Genomic DNA, 17,192 nt, shown 5'->3' on the forward strand with positions numbered 1-17,192 from the left:
TGGTTTTGATTTGCATTTCTCTGATGATGAGTGATGTTGAGCATCTTTTCATGTGTTTGTTAGCCATCTGTATGTCTTCTTTGGAGAAACGTCTGTTTAGTTCTTTGGCCCATTTTTTGACTGGGTCATTTATTTTTCTGTAATTGAGCTGCAGGAGTTGCTTGTACATTTTTGAGATTAATCCTTTGTTGCTTCGTTTGCTATTATTTTCTCCCAATCTGAGGGCTGTCTTTTCACCTTGCTTATAGTTTCCTTTGTTGTGCAAAAGCTTTTAAGTTTCATTAGGTCCCATTTGTTTATTTTTGCTTTTATTTCCAATATTCTGGGAGGTGGGTCATAGAGGATCCTGCTGTGATTTATGTCGGAGAGTGTTTTGCCTGTGTTCTCCTCTAGGAGTTTTGTAGTTTCTGGTCTTACATTTAGATCTTTAATCCATTTTGAGTTTATTTTTGTGTATGGTGTTAGAAAGTGTTCTAGTTTCATTCTTTTTACAAGTGGTTGATCAGTTTTCCCAGCACCACTTGTTAAAGAGGTTGTCTTTTTTCCATTGTATATCCTTGCCTCCTTTGTCAAAGATAAAGTGTCCATAGGTTCGTGGATTTATCTCTGGGCTTTCTATTCTGTTCCATTGACCTATATTTCTGTCTTTGTGCCAGTACCATACTGTCTTGATGACTGTGGCTTTGTAGTAGAGTCTGAAGTCAGGCAGGTTGATTCCTCCAGTTCCATTCTTCTTTCTCAAGATTACTTTGGCTGTTTGAGGTTTTTTGTATTTCCATACAAATTGAGAAATTATTTGTTCTAGTTCTGTGAAAAATACCGTTGGTAGCTTGATAGGGATTGCATTGAATCTATAGATTGCTTTGGGTAGAATAGCTGTTTTGACAATATTGATTCTTCCAATTCATGAACACGGTATGTTTCTCCATCTAAACATCTTACTTCTTAAAACACTCTTGTCCAGTGTCTTTTATGTTTACATACTAGCCGAATAATACTTATTAGGACTTTCTAGATCTCTTTCTTTTGGTGGCAATCACATCTGAGATTGCACTGTGAAGTATGTGACTCATATAGTCAGTCCTCACTCATATAGTCAGTCCTTTTTGTTTGCAGATTCTGTATTGGCAGATTAGCCTGCTTGCTGATATTTATTTGTAATCTCAGAGTCTCACTCCTCAACAGTACTACCCTGGACATGTGCAGAGTGATGAAAAATTTGATATGCCCTACGTGCACATTTCAGCCTTCTTAAACCATAAAATGTGCTCTCATACCATAAACAAGTGACTTCCCAGTCTGTTTAGTGCCACATTCTACACGTTTTTGTGCTTTTTATTGGTAATTTTGATGTTAAAAATGATTCCCAGGCATAGTGCTGAAATGTTGTCTTTATTCAGAAATGTACATAAAATAAGATTATGTATTGATGAGTTGAAGAACACAGGAGCAGAGACTTGCAGTAACACTTATATTCCAGTGGTTCAGTATTTGTTAATTCAGTGTTTGCAGTGACTTTATAGAACATGAGTACTGCAGATGAGAATTGACTGTATTTGTTTTAGATGATGGGTCTTCAGTGCTGTACAACAAAATAAATGGTAGCTTCTCATTACCATACCCTTTCATGGGGTTAAAAAAACTCCATGTTTCTGTAGAGTACTTGAAAACTACCATATGTTTCCTATATAGCAATACTGAGTGAATTTTTATTGAATGAATGGTAACCAGAAAGCAAGTTGCCTACTATCATGGAAAAAGCAGTTAAGAATAGAAACTATTAATAGAAATAGTATCACAGACATAGACACTCATCTAGCAGGACCTCCATTCAAATTCAAAGAGATTGTATCATAACTTCCCTCTGTAGACATTTTTACTATCTCATAGTCTTTACTTACAGTTGCTTCTACAGTTATTTTTTAATCTTTTATAGAGCCATCATATAAATGTGTGTTCAAAAAAGAAAGTAAACCATCCAACTGAAAACAAGTAAAAACCAAAAATCCCAATATACTTCATGAAAAGTTTTTATGACTTTAATAAGGTTGCTTCTCAATTATTAATGAAGATAATGGCAAATAGACTGTTTAGATCATAGATTAATAATATGTACAACATAAATAACATGAGAAAAATGACTGATGGAATGAAATCAGGTAATGTAATTAGCGACACTCTTCTGCTTCCTTTTTTCAGAAAAATAAAATTTTAATTCTTATTGGTCTTTGTTAAGCACAGATATTACACAGTGGATTTGGAAATGCCATACCTTATTTATTTATACCGTATCTTATATCATGAAGAATCTGAGGCAATTTTCAAGAATATATTTTTTACAGAAGCAAAATAGAATTAAAATCAGAGCCACTGAAGATATAAAATGGAAACTCAGCATGAAATTATCTAAACTATGAATAAGTGAGACCTTCAAATATATTAAAATTTTTAAATTTATTGAACTTGACTTGTAAATTTGACCCAAAGCTTCTTTGTAGCCAGAGCAAGGGGGAAAGAAATGTGATGAGATATAAATTTTTTTCATTTTTATATATGATGAAAATTTACCAGGGTATCAGAGAAAACTAACTTTTCTTGGGTACCAATAGGAAGGAAATTTCTCACATGACCACATTTAGAGGGGACAGGGCAATATCCTTTATACCTCACCTATAGTTAGAAACACAATAATAGTTTCAGTAAAATTGCTTCCTAATGTGTCACTTAGTGAAAACTAAAGACAGTGTATATCATAAGCCATGGATCATCCACAGTATAATAAAGAATTGGTGAAGTAATTGGAAGGCAAATTTTAGGTTATTTTATGGAAGAATGCTGTTTATTAAATAAGAAGGAAAGTCACTGATGGAGCAAGGCAATTGAGGGTTGGGATAAATCAGTAAAGGTTAACCCAACAGAGGAAGAGGTTTGTAGAGACCTGTTAAGGAAAGGGACAGGAAGCAATGTTGCCGCTGGCGTGGGAGAGTCTCATTGTTGTCTGTATGGCGCAAGAGAGGTAGAACAGTTCTGCACCTGTTACGTTCAACAGTGGGCAAACAGGACAGTTCCCGTGTTTGCATAAAATAATGTGGGAAAAGGCGGCAGGAAGTCTGCGTGTTTGTATTAAGAGAAAAACTGTTTCTTATTACATGAATTGGTACTGATTGCTTAGGTATTCCCTAAGAGAAACTTCCAGAGTGGTTTTATAGAACTAGAGTCAGTAATGATATGCTTTAGTTATCCCACAGAGAAAAGCCAGAATTGAGTAAGATTTTATGGACTAAGTATGTGTGGGAGACCTGGGTTTGATCCCTGGGTTGGGAATATCCCCTGGAGAAAGGCATGGCAACCCATTCCAGTATTCTTGCCTGGAGAATCCCCATGAACAGAGGAGCCTAGCGGGCTACAGTCCATGGGGTCGCAAAGAGTTGGACACAACTGAGCGACTAAGCACAACACAGCAGCAATAGTACTTCAAGTGGGTAGGATGTGTTATGTGGTCTATAAATCTCATAGGAAGAGGCTCTGTCTTTACCGTCACAGACATAGGTATTGGTGATAAAAATACAGATTAAAAGCAGTAATGGGCTATTACAGAATTTTAAGAGTGGTCCTTATGTTTTCTGAATGACTTTCTTCTTTCTTTCTTTCTTTTTTTTTTAATGCAGGAACCCACTTTGGGGTTGAACTTGGGTGGTGTGGATGGATGGGGACAAGTGAGGTTGACTCAGGTGGCCTGACTCTGTCTCCTAGGGTCAGTAGTTGTAGTGTCACATATTTATGGGAATTCTAAAACACAATGTGAAGAACTACTCTTTATCTAGACCAAGACAGGTTCAGTGATTTGCCCAGTTCTTGCTCTCACTTGCACTCTGGATACATTAATACCATCAACATGCTAGTGATATCTTCGAAGGCAAGGTTAAATTTTTTTTTTCCTTTTTGATTCTGTGTAGTAGGATTTAGCACAGTGTTGTTATGTACACTGTAAGTGCTTCACAGGTACTTAATTGAATCTTAGTGTATTAAAGCACCAAAGATTTCATAATTCTAAAGCTGAAAAAAAAATTTATAGTTCAAATAATCCCAAACTGAAAAAGCTAGCTGCCTTTAATAAGGATAATGCTGTAGAATAGCTGAAGAAAAAACACTTTTAGAATTAATTGAAATGGTTGGAGACTAGTAGGAGCAAGTAGAAAAGAACTGTTGGATGGGTTGCATGGGAAAAACAGTGCATTGTATGCACCACTGTATTCCAGCACTGCCCTGGAAGGGAGGCCCCTGAGACTCTGTGGGAGATGTGACACTGACTCGTTGTGTGTCCACAGGTGCTTACTCAGTCTTGCTGGGTCTTCGTTTCCTCATCAACAAAACGAAAAGGGCGTAACTGAGTGAACTTATACATCTGATTGGAATTGTTCTTTAAAGAAGCCATATTACAGGTTTATCTAATTGTATCAGTGACGTTCTTTTTAAAATGTTTTATACTCCTGGTTACAGAGCAAATTTATCAGTTTTATAATAAACATAGTTCTTTCCTTTATGACACTGTTTGTATGACTTTAAAATAATTTCTTAAAATGATTCATCTTGAAAATTCATTAAATCATTCAGCAGTCATTAATAGTTGTTTGGGACTATTGTACCGTGAGCTCCATAGTAACATAAGGCATACCTAGAGCCTAGCAAGATACCTTATTTGTGGAATTTAGTTGAATAAAATAGAGATTCTAAAGACATTTCCAAAAAAACAGGAGCTGCAAAACTAATTTGAGATATATACTTCCCAGCACTATTGGATGGTTCGGTTCCAGCATGTGTATTTAACTATAGATTGCAAATGCTTGAAGCTCCTTTAGGGAAGGTGGGTATTACTATTACCTAACGTAGGAATTGTAGGATTACTGTTGCTAGAATAATAGTGCAGATGTACAGAATGTCGATCTTCTCTTTCACATTTACCATTCTTTTCTGGGGAAAATTATCAGATGCGTCCTCACCTCTTACTGCTATATCATAAGCACAATGATACTTAGAATGTATGTGAGAGAGAGGGAAAGAGAAAGAGAATGTGTACGTGTGGGAGAGAATGGTTTTCATAAACTTCTATAATTAGATAGAAAGTGGGAAGCTAGAGAATTCTCAAAATTTGATTGACAAAACCTGGTTGCCAGGTGGGGACTCTGTTAGGGCAGAGCTTGCTGCCTGTTCTTTACTTAGTCAAGACAGTGGCACATTTTCTTCAAACAGGTGGAGACAGAGCCTCAGGGTTTTATCAGAACTCTTTATTGACCTATGTAACTTTGCTGTTGGCTTTACCTCTATCTGGTTTGGTTTTGAACTTGATTAAAATTTTAGACATGAGATGCATAAGTGAATATAAAAATTTAGGAGTCTCAGTTTTTGCCCATTGTCTGTTTGCTGCCTCTTTCCATTTCCCTATTTTGTATTTTTGGGTCTTCGTACATGCCTTGACCAAAGGAAGATGGGATCTGCTGTTTTCCTAGATTATATGATCTAAAGATAATACCAGATTTCTTCTATTGACTCCCTTATATGTAGCTCTTTAATTTGTATGGTTGGGATAGTCCATTGATTAAGTGTAGCTTTTACTTATGTGGCATTTTGATTAATCTGCACCTTTCATTTGTTTAATATACTAATAGATCTCTGTACTAATTTGAGACCTTAAATTAGTGAGTAAATTTAAATAAAACCTGGAAATCCAGGTTTATTAATAAGACAAATAAAGGGCATAATTTCACTAAACTTTTTTTCTTTGTAGATTTCTAACAGAATTCCTGTATAGCAGGGGATAAAAAGAGAAGGACAGTGAGTATGCTTGAGTGAGGTTCATTTCATCTTTGGAGGCCTCACAACTGTCTTAAGAGGCAGGGATCTTTATCTAATTTCCCACATGAGGAAGCTGAAGCTGAGGAATTCTAAATGACTTGCTGAGGGGCACACATATAAAAAGTGTGAAGACTAAAATTCAGATCTAAGTGAGACTTACAAACAAAATATTATTTTCTTCCTAAAAATTAAGTTTACAGAATTTTCAAGACATAATTATCACAGAAAGTGGAGTCCATGAAGTCCACTTTGACCAAACCTAGAAAATCTCTATCAGTATTTTTTAAAGGTTGACTTTTGTGCAGATTGTTGGAAAACTTTAGTTCTTTTTTATCTGTAATTTGATTATCAGTGGGCTCAGAATGACTGTAATCCAATGAGAGAATTTTAGTGGTAAAAGTAAAATAGGACCAAAAGTGGTTTGGAGATCCATTATTGACCAGAATGTGTCATTTCTGTCATTTACATAACAGTTTGGTTTGGTGTGTGTATTTCAGGTCTGTGTTCCTGAAATCCAGGTGCTTCATATTAACTAGTATTCTAGAGATGAGGTTAATGGCAGGAAGTGCCTCAGAAATGTAACTAAAATGTTATTTAGCCTAGCACATAAACAGGTGTCATTAATGAGGGTATCTGTGAAAAAGACTTGCAAACTGACTGTGACGTCCTCAGGCACTGATATTTAGGTTGTAGTGTAAAAATTAGGCACATAATTTCTATTTTTCAAGAAGCAGTGGATTTATAAGTGTTATCTGCCAGTATGATGCATGTAAGAAAAAGTTTCTCATTCTTCTAATCATTCACCTCGTTCATTTGTTCACAAGTATTTGCATGCCGTGCTTGTACTGTGCACAGAGGATACAAATGGTGATTAATATGGTACCTCACCCTTTAAGGATTTATAATAAAATAATAAAGGAAATAAGTGCACAATCAAATTTTAAATCACAACTGTGATTGGTGCTGCGAAGGAGAGGTATTTAGTGTAATAAAGGCTAGTTCCGCTGAGGAGAGTTTGATCTGTTTTAGTAGGGCGGAGGAGACTTTGATGAAATGTCCTGTCTTTTGAGGATGGAATTAGGTAGGCAAAGAGTAATGCGAGGACTTTTGTAGGCAGAGAGGATGTAAGTACGACAGCCTGTTGGTCTTGAGCACAGAGTTGGGGGCAAAATAAATACATTGCTTATTTTTCTTTTGGGTTATTTATCTTGTTATTTTACAAAAGATTATTTTTATAGATATTAACCATTTTCTAGCAAACACTAAAATATAATCACAACTTTAAAATTTGTCTTGATTTTTATAGTATCTTTCTGTAAAAAAAAAAAAGTTTTTAATGCTTTATATGCCCAATTATTAATATGTCTTTTTCTTAGTCATATATGGATTTCTTTCTTTGTTAAGAAGGCCCCTCCCCATACACCTGCAGGTTATACATAGTTTTCTTACGTAGCTTTTCTTATAAGATTGGTTTTTAATATGTAACTCTTTAGCTCATCTGGAACTTATTTTTATGTGCTGTATGAGATACAGGCATACAGCTTTATTTTCTTCCAGGCAATAGCTAGCTGTAGTGGGTTTATTTATTATATAAACTAAGGGTGGCCAAACTTTTTTCTTTAGAGAATCAGAAAATAAATATTCTCAGCTTTGTAGAGCAGATGGTGTCTGTTGCAGTTGTACGGTCCTGTAGCTTGGAAGCAACCATAGGCAACGTGCAGTTGATGGGCATGGCTGTGTTCCAGTTAAATCTCTATCTCCAGAATCAGGACAGAGGCACAGTCTGGCTTGCAGGCTGTAGTGTATTGATTCCTGATATAAACTATTCTTTTCCTATTAGATAAAAGTGCCACTTCTGCTTTACATTAAAATAGCTTGACTGCAGGGATCTGGTTTTGAATTTCCTCTTCCATTCCGTTGGTTTATTTGTTTATTTTTATGGCAGTATTATTTTTATTTGATTTTAATGTTCTGATATTTGCTGGGGCAATTCACCACTTAACCTTTTTTCCCAGTCTTTTCATGGTTAATAAGTGGAAATACATTTCTGTTTTAATTTTGGTAAAATTCACCTTTTTATGTCATTAAATCTTCCCACATAAGAACACAGTGCATTTTTCTTATTCAGATTTGGTTTTATGTTTTCCAGTAGGCCCTTTGTCTTTCTTTAAAATTTATTTCTAGGTGTTTTTTAGATTTTGTTTTTCTTTATTTCATTTCCATTTCTAGATATTTATTTATGGCATCCACCAAAAAAAAAGAAAAAAAAAAAACCAAAACCCCTCTTCCCACCATTTTTGTCAGCCATTTCTTGTTCTTGCTTCATTGCATTGTTAGCATTGTGTTGCCAAGACTGTGTTAAATAACAATGTTACTAGCAGTAATCAGCCTTTCCTCCCAGCTTCTCCCTTCGCCTTTGGGATCTGTAAACTCACTGGTCCTTAGGCTCATGTCCACCCAGAGGGGAGACACTGTAGGGGTTTGTGGTTCCCCCATGTAGATCTTGCCTGCCTGCTCTCTCCAGTAAGCTCAGAGAACCATTTTGTGGGTAGGAGACAGATTTGGGAATAGAAGGAAGAGAGGGAAGCATTAAGCTTGCATGCTCCCAGAATCCTCTCCACATATAATTGTTATTATGCTATTTTTGCATGTAAAGAATTTATAGCAGTAATTCTCGGGGCAAGGTATAATGCTAAATTCATGCCCTAGCTGTGGTGGTAGCATACTACAATGAAACATCTATGCTTAAAAACAGGATTTCTGTCTCACATGTAAAGACAGGAAAGTAGAGGATGGATGATCAGTTCTCAAAGTAACTTCACTTCTGATCCAAGTGAAGATAACAGTTAAAAAATGATAAATAACCTGCAAGTTGAAGGCATATTATTCATTTTCACCTTTCTGTAGAGATACAGCTTATGAAGTTAATTTCTTTACAGAGTATTTTAAGCATTTATTAAACAGCTGAAGAGACTTTCTTCTTTAGTAAATGCAAAGACAAAGCCGAGCCTCTGTACTGTGCTCTTGTCTTTGTGCCCCTCGCAGTGCCGTACAGGATAGGTGCTCGCAAAATACACCCACTGTATGTAACAAGCCAAGGAAGTTCTCATTATCTATGAAGGTGGTAGTCACCCTGGTCTCATCATCAGTTAGACTGTAACATTCATACCATACATTTTACTGTAGAATTCTGGGCTGGATTTTCTGTTGAGTAAACTATCATTGAGCTTCCCAGGAGGCACTGGTGTAAAGAACCTGCCTGCCAATGCAGGAGACCTAAGAGACATGGGTTTGGTCCCTGGGTCAGGAAGATTCCCTGGAGAAGGAAATGGCAACCCACTCCAGTATTCTTGCCTGGAGAATCCCATGGACAGAGGAGCCTGACAGGCTACAGTCTATAGGGTTGCTAGGAGTTGAACATGGCTGAAGTGATATAGCATGCACACACACAAACTATCATTCTCTACTGTTGCTCTAAAGTAGAACAGAGCAATACAGTATACTAACGCATATATATGGAATTTAAAAAGATGGTAACGATAACCCTATATACAAAACAGAAAAAGAGACACAGATGTACAGAACAGACTTTTAGACTCTGTGGGAGAAGGCGAGGGTGCGATGTTCAGAGAGAACAACATTGAAACAAGTATACTATCAAGGGTGAAACAGATCACCAGCCCGGGTTGGATGCATGAGACAGGTGCTTAGGGCTGGTGCACTGGGAAGACCCAGAGGGATGGGATGGAGAGGGAGGTGGGAGGGGGGATTGGGATGGGGAACACATGTAAATCCATGGCTGATTGATGTCATTGTATGGCAAAAACCACTACAATATTGTAAAGTAATTAGCTTCCAACTAATAAAAATAATGGAAAAAAAAAAAGGAAGAAAAAGATGAGCCTTGCAAACACAAACCAAAAAATAAAAAAAAAAAAAGGTAATAAAAGACAAGTTGCATATTAAAAAAAAATGAAGTAGAACAGAGCTATATGAAAATATAGTAATAAGTTATTTTTGTGCAGCACTTTATATTTTGTGAAATACTTTGATCTTCATAGCACCTTTGTGTGGACAGAGCAAATATAATTGTCTTTTAATGACCAGATAAAGGGCACAAAGCTAGTAAGCAGTGGAGCAAGGACTAGAGTGCAGATCTAGCTCTATGTGGTATATACATGCGCACATATTCTAAAAGAAACTCTTGTTTGCAAGAACATGAATATGATTGAGACTTTAGCAGTTGAATATGAGATGAATGTTTTGCAGACATAGGTTAGTTCAATTAATGAAGAATTAATTGGGGGTGTTGATTTGTGTTTTAAGGGATTAAAAAAAATAAGAGTCCAACAATCTTTTCTGTTTGCTCTTTGCTGCCTTTGCTTTTGGTGTCAGATCCACAGAAGTAATTTGCATGACCCTGTCAAGCAGCTTACCACTTTTCTTACCGTTTACTGGTATCTATGAGCTCAGTTTTCTTCTAAGAGCTTTATGGTTTCAGGTCTTACATCCTTCCAAGTCTTTAATCTATTTTGAGTAAATTTTGTGAATGGTATAAAAAAGTGGTCCAGTTTCATTCTTTTGGATATGGCTGTTCAGTTTTCCCAGCACCATTTATTGAAAAGACCGTCCTTTCCCCATTGTACATTCTTTGATCTTTCGTCATAAACCAGTTGACCATATACGTGTCTGAGGGCTTATTTCTGGGTTCTCTGTTCCACGCCCTTGTTCTGTGTGTCTCTTTTTATGCCAGTACCATACTGTTTTGATTACTGTTGGCCTGTAATACAGTTTGAAGTCAGGGAGTGTGATGCCTCCAGTTTTGTTCAGCTTAAGATTGCTTTGGCTATTCAGGGTCTTTTGTGGTTCCACACCACAAAATTTTATGATCAAATAGTCTAATGGGTTATTTTTTTGAGATATAATTCACAGACCATAAGATTCACCCTTTTAAAGTGACAGTTTTAGCACTTTACAGAGTTGTGCAGTCATCACCACTGTCTAGTTTCTTAACATTCCCATCACCTCTAAAAGAAACTCCATACCCATTAGCAGTCACTTCTCTTTCCTCCTCCCCCGACCCCTGGCAACCACCAGTTTACTTTCTGTCTCTGTGAATGTGCTATGTGGACATATAAATGAAATCATATCACATGTGTCTTTTTGTGTTTGCCTTCTTTCATGTGGTGTAAGTTTCATCTATCTTGTAGCATGTAGTACCTCATTCCTTTTTATGACTAACGTTCCTTTGTCTGGATATACCACATTTTGTTTATCCATTCATTGGTTGATAAATATTTGGCTGGTTTCCACTTTAGGGCTATTATTTTCTATGAACATTCATGTACAAATTTTGACAGTGGGCATATGTTTTCAGTTTTCCTGAGTGTATACCTAGGAATGGAAGTGGTGGGTCATATAACTCCATGTTGAGCCTCTTGGGGAACTGCTGTACTGTTTTCCAAATCAGTTGCACCATTTCATGTTCCTATCAGCCATGAATGAGAATTTCAGTTCCTCTATGTCTCTGCCAACACTTGTTGTTATATGCCTTTTTGATTAGTCATCCTGAGTGGATATGAAGGGATATTTCATTATGATTTTGATTTGCATTTCCCTAATGATACTGAGCTGGAGAAGGAAAAGGCAACCCACTCCAGTATTCTTGCCTGGAGAATTCAAGCCTGGCAGGCTGCAGTCTGTGGGGTCGCAAGAATCGGACCCAACTTAGTGACTAAACTGCTACTGTTTATGATACTGAGCATCTTTTCATGTACTTACTGACCATTTGTATATTTCCTTAGGAGAAATAGCTTTTCTTTGCTTATTTTTAAATTGGGTTGCCTTTTCACTATTGAGTTATGAATATGTGTATATATATATATGTATATTGAGTTGTGAATATATTTTATATATTCTGAATACTAGACCTTCACTAGAGATTTACTTTATAAATAGTTACTCCCATTCTTTGGACTGTCTTTTTAATTTCTTGGTCATGTCCTTTGAACCCAGAAGTTTTTCATTCTGATGAAGTCCAGGTCTTTTTGTTGTTGTTGTTCCTTATGCTTTCATATTGTCATATCTAAGAAAACTCTGCCTAATACAAAGTGCATTTCCTTTTAAAGTTTTGTAGTTTTGTTTCTTTCATTTAGGTCTTTGATCCCCAAAACTTGCCTGTTTTTAAAATTTTCTTGCTCTGTTCATTCCTCTTAGGAATAGCCTCTACTTCCAAAATGCTTCGTAATTCAGCTCAAATGTCATTTCCCCCAAGAAGTCTTCCTTGATTTCTCCATATGTGCCCTAATCCTTTATACCATGTATAAATTGTTTTCTCTTTCTCTGAATTTTGTTTTAAAGCATTCCCTTCTACTTTTTATTATGGCAAGTGTGTACATTAGGAAGAAACCTTAAGAATCATCTCATTTAACCCCCTAATTTTAGAACTACGACAGATAGCTTGCACAGAGCTCTTACCCAAATGTTCAATTGGATATTTAATGGCAGAGACAGAAGTAGAACTGGAGTCTTGCATTTCCAGCCTGATTATTTTTCTGCACACAGAATTTGTAATATAGTCATTGCTTAAGCTCCTTTGCAGTATTTCACCATGGATCTCTTAAAGTCTGTGTACAATTTCTCTGTAAGATGTAACCTGTGAATTCCTGGAGGTCAAGGAATTGTTTCATTTCTCTCTGTATCTTTATAGATATTTCTCAGAGGCTTTTTCCTACTAGAATCAATAAATGAATAATGCTTTGGTTTAGAATTAATATTTTTAATATAAGATTCCAATGATACCCCCTTAGATACCTTTTGAAAGAAATTGATACGTTGAGGCCTGTAGGGGGCAGCCCAACACAGCAAGTTTTGATTGCCCTTAGTAAGCTACCTACTACTCTCTGAGATCGTTTTCGACTTAAATTGCTTCTTAAGTGGATATTTGAAAAACGAAAGCAACTATTAATGACAAACTTATTTGGTGGGGTTTTTTTTTTTACTTGTCTTACAGAGGAATGGAAACTTTTTGATGCAGATGATATGCTGTTTTGTTTTTAAAGCATTTGTGTTTTTGTTTTGTTTAGTCACTGAGTTGTGTCCAACTCTTTTGCGACCCCATGGGCTGTTGCCTGCCAGGCTCCTTTGTCCATGGGATTTCCCAGGCAAGAATATTGCAATGGGTTGCCATTTCCCTCTTCAGGGGATCCTCCCGACCCAGGGATCGAATCCTACATTGCAGGCAGATTCTTTACCATCTGAGCCACCAGGGAAGTCCTTTAATTCCACAATAGCAGAGATAATATAATGGCAAATGTTGTCCCTAATTTACTGTTAGAGACGTTAAAGCATGCAAATTAATAGTAGTATCGCACACTACTAGTTATTATTAAATGAAGTCTGCATTTTCTTATTAATTTGTTACACTTAGGTCATTGTTTCATTTACTATTTTCAAGAATAAAAAACATTGCTGGTAATTAAAGTAAGCTATAGACAAATAACAATACCTAACATTTATTGAGTCCTTTGTGTGCAGGTACTATTTGAAATACTATTTTACATGTATTCATTCATTTATTCCTCATCACTGTCTTCTGGGACACATGCTGGTACTGTCCCCCTTGTGTGGATGAAGTAATTGATTGATTATTGAAAATTGCCCACGCTTACTCAGTAAGTGGAAGAGTTGGGATCTGAACCCAGGCAGTCTGGCTCCAAAGCTCTCACCCTTCATCACTGTCCCTTTGATACTTTGTTAAGCTCATTACTTTTATTTTCTTACTCCTTTCTATCACAACTTTCCATTTGAGACTGTTTTCCAGTTTTTACACACATCAGACCTCTTATTACTCCACCCTTTCTGTTGTTTTCTGCTTTTTTTCTTCTTCTTCTTCTGGTAGAGAAAATACATGGACAGAAAGTAAAAACATGACATCCTCCCTTTAGTGTGAAGAGATTGAAACAGATAGTTAAAGTTGTGTGGTTTTCTTTCTCTTTTATTTACAGAATGTTCTTTTTCGAATTACCAATTAAGCAGTTTTTAGTGAGCACATTAAAACATGAATTCTCAAATTTAGGGATGGAATGAACTTTTATCTTCCTGCTTAAGCATGTAGTACTATGGGATAATTTTAAGAACCGAAATATTAAATATCTTATTTTCAAAAGATAGATTGTGATAAAATGGTCTTAATTATTTCACTAAAAATGATTTTTTTAGATCCCTTTGCAAAAAAAATTCTTTCTTGTGATAAGATCCTTATATTTTATTATGGTACTCTAATATATGAATTAACCTTACTTCCAGTTATTGGTGTGTATTTTCTTTCTCATTCTTTCCTTTCCATAATTTCAACTTTCCTTAAACACTCTGAGAATATGAGTAGATATGGTAAAAATAAATTAGACTCCAACTGGTCAATGTGAAAAAAGCTTAGGTTAACTGAGAGACATAAAAAATTATAGTTTGGCTAAAATGAAAATAGAGCTGTTTCATACCTAAGTGTTCAGTGGTATTTATATCACAAAATAAGATCTTAGTGTGTAAGTTTTTTAAGAAAATATTATCAAATTATTTACTCCTTGGTTTATTAAGGCACCTCATATTACAGTTAATATTTGAGTTTCTTGGAAGAATTGTCACCCTATTCCATGGTTAAGCTACACCTTAGGATGGCCATCAGCTGCTTTAATGAGTAGATTTATATAGCCTTCCCATCTTTCTCTAACTGACATGGGTTTCAGTTTCCTGATTTACTTCTGGCCTAGTGAAGTCCTGGTAGATGCTAAGCTCAGTCCCTGTCTGCTGCTGCTGCTGCTGCTAAGTCGCTTCAGTCGTGTCCGACTCTGTGCGACCCCGTAGACGGCAGCCCACCAGGCTCCCCTGTCCTTGGGATTCTCCAGGCAGGAGTACTGGAGTGGGGTGCCATTTCCTTCTCCAATGCATTCAAGTGAATAGTGAAAGTGAAGTCGCTCAGTTGTGTCCGACTCTTTGCGACCCCATGGACTGCAGCCTACCAGGCTCCTCCGTCCATGGGATTTTCCAGGCAAGAGTACTGGAGTGGGGTGCCATTGCCTTCCCTGTAGTCCCTGTCTAAAGAAAGTTTATTTCTTCAGCCTTACTTTTCAAAAAGATTTCCAAGACCCAAATCGTCTCTCTGTGTGTCATTATCACATTTTTTCTCTCAGTCTGTTTCCATCTCAGAGAATGCCACCATCCAGAAATGATGCTCTGTAGGGTGATCATTTAATCTGTTGACAATTTCATGGTGTAAGAAAATTTGCTTAATCACTTATCTATTCCAATAGTGAAAACTACCTTCTGATTTTTTTTTCTGTTCTTCTCATAAATGATTTTCATGTAACAGGCCAAAAGGCACAACACCTGTCTGTTAAGAACAGAATTACTAGGCCTTGATTCTTAGTAGTGGTTCCTTCTTTGGAGTAAATATGAGAATTGCTTTTGGTCTAATTACTCATACTTCTAACATAACTACTTACTAATAATTTCAAATAGGTAATGTATGTGTGATTGTTTAGGAATATTAGAAGGAAAAACCAATTTAAAAACACAAAGGCTAATAATCCTATTATTTCTGGCCTGAGCCTGGAAGATTTTGTTTTGGCATTTTATATCCTGGTGTCTTACTCTTTGATGAAGTTTGTGTCTTAGTTATTGGATCATACCCATTTTTTTTAAAATTTTGTTTTTAATTTTCAAGGTTTTGCAGGAGGTTATATATTTGCTTCATGAGTCCTGCAGGTTGTTTATAATAAGACAAGTACTAAGCAGATGATATAAATACAGAGATTTATGTAGGTATATTGATGTGTGTACAGCAGTTGTATTGATATTACATATAGATGCAGATCTTGATATGTACATATTTGAAATTTCTTAAATCATTAGCTAGGCAAGTTGCTGCTTTTGCAGAGGATTGTGTATATTAAAATGTTAATTCTCAGTTAAGAAATATAGTCTGATATAAACAGTCAATTACATTGTCTTTTGATGCCTTGGGAGCATTTTACAGAATATATCTTGTCTCAAGATGTATCTCTCAAAGGTCTGTTTCAGAAAAAACCCTATAAAGGTAAAGGAATGTCAGTGCTGGTTCAAAGAGCTACTGTTTGAGTGTGTTGCTTGGAGCATGTAGTGGGTAGTGAGAGGTCTCTATCGGTGGAATGACGAGTCTTGATCACAGTTAGGTTCCACAGAATTGGGTCTACATTTGGAAACTGTATATGAGTAGACCATGTGTCTACGTTGGGTGTGATCTTTTCATGAAAGTCACCTGTCTGCTGTGTTGTGACACAGTTATGTACATGACATAAATTAATTAAAATTATACTAGTTGTGAAATTGTATGAATTAGCAAGGTGAGGATTTCAAATGACTGTTGAATTCACTGAGGAATGATTTGTATATTAGATGTGTGGCTGAGTTCACGGGCACGAAACTCTGAGAAATCAAACTAATGTTACTTATTATTGAACTTCATTAACCGTGTGTTACACCATAGTAAATCTGTCTTCAAAACATTGTAAATGATTATTACATTTGAAATGTAGAAGATTAACATACTAAGAAATAACATGTCTTTAGAACTAAAGACTCAGAAATCCAATGTAGTATTCTTAACATTTTGTCTAGATTTTTCAAAACATGGATAAGAGAAACATTTCACATGGATGAGAAGAGTCTGTTCTGCTCATTTAAAATTTGAAAGAAATAATGTATTTGAGTAGGTACTTCTGTCCTTTTAGTCTTTGCTTCCTTTCTCTCTTTTCTTTTCCTCCTCTATTTTTCTTTTTCTTCATCTTTCTGTCCCACCTTATTCTTATACAGAGCCCTCCCTTTTCTCTACCTCACTAATCTGAAAAGTTTTTACTATGTAATAAAGCATTTCCTATTTCAATTAAAGTGTTGAAGTTTACTTTTAAAAGCAGAGCTTTACTAAAGGAAAAATACCTCTATTAGCTTACATTTAAAATCCTTTTCATCATGATGGGGTAATTATCTGTTCCTTCTAAGAAGTAAGCCATAGCTAATTTCTGACTCTGCATCCACGTTTAAAGTGACTTAGAATCAGCTGGGGACAGTTCTGACGTCTGCTTATGTAACGCAGCATTCATACTCTTCACTAGGTGTTCACTTTAGCTACAGATGCTTCATATAAAACAGGGTAGAGTAGCTTTCAAAAGGATCTACACTTCAAAGTGTAACTTGAACTCTGGTTTTTACGTTGCTTAAGGAATCCTTAATGGAGTAGAACTAACAAATTTGTTCTTCCCGCTAATACATTATCGTTTTAAAGCCTTAAAACCTTTTTTCTTCCA

At 36.0% G+C, this 17,192-nt stretch overlaps 1 protein-coding gene across 5 annotated transcripts in view; it reads left to right on the forward strand.

The window, feature by feature from the left end:
* The window catches only part of ATG5 (autophagy related 5), a 116,136-nt gene that overhangs the window by 68,814 nt on the left and 30,130 nt on the right, over positions 1-17,192 (forward strand). The window lies entirely within an intron of this gene.

This window comes from Dama dama, chromosome 28 (genome assembly GCF_033118175.1).
Source record: "Dama dama isolate Ldn47 chromosome 28, ASM3311817v1, whole genome shotgun sequence".
In the NCBI taxonomy this organism is placed as follows: Eukaryota; Metazoa; Chordata; class Mammalia; order Artiodactyla; family Cervidae; genus Dama; species Dama dama.